The sequence below is a fragment of the Bos taurus genome, chromosome X (assembly GCF_002263795.3).
Source record: "Bos taurus isolate L1 Dominette 01449 registration number 42190680 breed Hereford chromosome X, ARS-UCD2.0, whole genome shotgun sequence".
NCBI lineage: Eukaryota > Metazoa > Chordata > Mammalia > Artiodactyla > Bovidae > Bos > Bos taurus.
The window spans coordinates 120925579-120928829 of record NC_037357.1 but is presented as its reverse complement, the minus strand read 5'-3'; the positions used below and the strand labels follow the sequence as shown (position 1 = coordinate 120928829).

At 35.8% G+C, this 3251-nt stretch overlaps 1 pseudogene; it reads right to left on the bottom strand.

Moving 5' to 3' along the window:
- Positions 1–2674: 2674 nt before the first annotated feature.
- LOC783716 (protein S100-A14 pseudogene) lies at positions 2675–2989 on the bottom strand (annotated as a pseudogene).
- Positions 2990–3251: the final 262 nt, after the last annotated feature.

Below are 3251 nucleotides of genomic sequence, written 5' to 3'. Positions count from 1 at the left end.
CTCTTATATCTACAGTTTCCTAAGGTGAAAGCTTAGGTTATTGTGTTTTTATCTTGTTTCTTTTCTAATGTATGCATGTAATGGTATAAATTTCTTTTTTAAACCCTGCTTTTGCTGCCTCTTGAAAGTTTTGCTAAGTTGTATTTTCATTTTTACCATCTGAGCCATGTGGGAAGCCTCTCAGATAGTAAAAATGGGGGGCTTTGCAAGTGGCTCAAATGGTAAAAATGGAAATACAACTTTGAAAATATTTTAGAATTTCTCTTGGGACCATTCTGTGACCCATGTGGTATTTAAAAGTCTGTTGTTTCAATTTCCAAATATTTGAGGATTTTTCCAGCTATCTTTGTTACTTATTTCTAGTTTAATTCCACTGTGGTCTGATAACATACTTTGTATGACTTTTATTCTTTTAAATGTGTTAAGGTGTGTATTATGACCCAGAATGTGGTCTTTCATGGTGAATGTTTTTGTAAGCTTGAGAAAAATGTGTATTTTGCTATTGTTAGAGTTTTTTTACAGATGTCAATTAGATTGTTGATTGACAGTACCATTCAAGTCAACTATATTCTTACTGATTTTTCTGCCTACTCAATCTAGCAATTATTGAAGGGGGAGGTAGGAGCTGAAGTCTCCAGCTGTAGTAGGGTTTTCTTTTATTATCCTTTCAATTGTATTGAGTTTTGCCTCATATATTTTGATGTTTTATTGTTAGGTGCACACATGTTTAGGAATGTTATATCTTCTTAGAACATTGATTCCTTTATTATTATGCAGTGCCTGTTTTTATCCCTGATATTTTTCATTGTTCTGAAATCTGCTTGGTTTAAAATTCATAAAGCTACTCCAACTTACTTTCTTTTGATTAAAAGTGCATCTTTTTTATCCCTTTGTTTTTATCCTATCATTTTTGTTTAAAAAGTATCTTTTTTTGTAGGCAGTATATGATTGGGTCCTGTTTTGTATCTAGTATGGCAATCACTCTCTTTTAATTGTTGCATTTAGAACATTCACATTAAAATAATTATTAATATATGTGAGCGAATATTACCTACATTTGTAACTTTTGCTTATTACCAGAGGTTTCTTTTTCTGCCTTATTTGATTTTAATGGAGCATTTTATAAAATTCAGTTTTTTGTTTTTTTAGAATTCAGTTTTTATCTCCTCTATTAGTGTAGCAATTATATGTCTTTAAGAAATTTTTAGTGGTTGCCTTACAGTTTAAAATATTCATTTTTAACTGATATAAGTATGCCTTCAGATAACAATATTGTATTTCTTGTGTAGTGCAGACACCTTATGACAATGTATTCATAATTCCTCCCTTCCATCCCCTGGGATATTTTTTTATCCATATGCTGTAACCATGCAATTCATTGTTACTATTATAACTTTAAGCAGAAAGAAATATATTAGATCAGTTGAGAAAAAAATTATTTTAGCTTCATTTATTCCTTTTATGATGCTCTTCCCTTCTTTGTATAGAGGTAAGCTTCTGATTTCAAAGATTTTCTTTAGGCAGAAGGAAAATTACCATTTCTTGCAGGACAGAATTCTCTTACTTGTTGCTTGTCTGAGACAGCCTTTATTTTTCTTCATTAAAAAAAAAATTTTTTTTTTGGAGTATAGTTGCTTTACAATGTTGTGCTAGTTTCTACTGTACAGCAAAATGAATCAGCTGTACATATACATATATCCTCTCTTTTGAATTTCTATCCCATTTAGGTCACCACAGAATATTAAATAGAGTTCCCTGTGCTATACAGTAGGCTCTCACTAGTTATCTATTTTCAGCATAGTATCGAAAGTGTATATGTGTCAATCCCCATCTCCCAATTCACCCCACCCCTCCTTTCCCCTTGGTTTCTGTATGTTTGTTCTGTATGTCTATGTATGTATTTCTGCTTTGTAAGATTGTCTACACCAATTTTTTCAAATTGCACATATGTACTTTAATATAAGGCATTTGTTTGTCTCTTTCTGACTTACTTCACTCTGTATGACAGTCTCTAGTTCTATCCATATCTCTACCAATGATGTGATTTTGTTCCTTTTTATAATGAGTAATATTCCATTGTATATATGTATCACCTTTTCTTTATCCATTCCTCTGTTGATGGGCATCTAGGTTGTTTCCATGTCCTGGCTATTGTAAATAGTGCTGCAATGAACATTGGGGTGCATGTGTCTTTTTGAATTACAATTTTCTCTGGATGTATGCCTAGCAGTAGGATTGTTGGTTTACATGGTAGTTCAATTTTTAGTTTTTTAAGAAACCTCTACACTGTTCTCCATAATGGCTGTATCAAGTTACATTCCCACCAACAGTGTAAGAGGGGTTCCCTTTTCTCCACGCCCTCTCCAGCATTTATTGTTAGTAGATTTTGTGATAATGGCCATTCTGACCAGTGTGAGGTGATACCTCTTTGTAGTTTTGATTTGCATTTCCCTAAAAATTAATGATGTTGAGCATATTTTCATGTGTTTTTTGGCCATCTGTATGTCTTCTTTGGAGATATGTTTATTTAGGTCTTCCACTCATTTACTGACGGGGTTATTTTTGGGGGTGAGGTGGAAAGAGGAGTCTTATTTCCAAACCCACAGGACAAAAGTCTAAGGTCCCTTTTCTCCAGCATCCCACCCAACCCACCCAGAATTCCAGGGGATGGTTTTCAACTCCCCTGGACAGTGTTTTCCAGCTTCACACTCTTGGCTGCTTCTCCAAACAGCTCCCAGAAACTCCCAAACTCCAGTTTAGAGTTGTTACAGTTGCCCAAGTTGGCAGTTTTCTCTTCCAGCCCACAGTTGCTCAGCATGAGGTGGGGCAGCTGCTGGGTGATCAGGCCCCTTAGCTTGGAGGGGTTCAACGACTCCTTCCCACCCTCCACCAAATGTTGGTGGAAGTCCTTGGTCAGGGTCTCACTGGTCCTCTCCACGTCCCTGAATTCCTGGGCATCCTCAGAGTTGGCTGACCAACACTGTCTCATGGTGCTCAATGCACTCTGTCCTGTGGTGAGAGTTTTATCCTACAGCCAGCCCCAGAGGAGCTGATGGCTCATAATCTGCTAACAGTTGCTGAGACAGGACTGGAGGTGATTGGGTTGTTTTTTGATAGTGAACTGCATGAGATGTGTGTATATTTTGGAGATTAATCTTTTGTCATTTGCTTCATTTGCAGATATTTTCTCAATTCTGAGGACTGTCTTTTCATCCTATTTATGATTTCCTTTGCTGTGCAAAAGCTTTTAA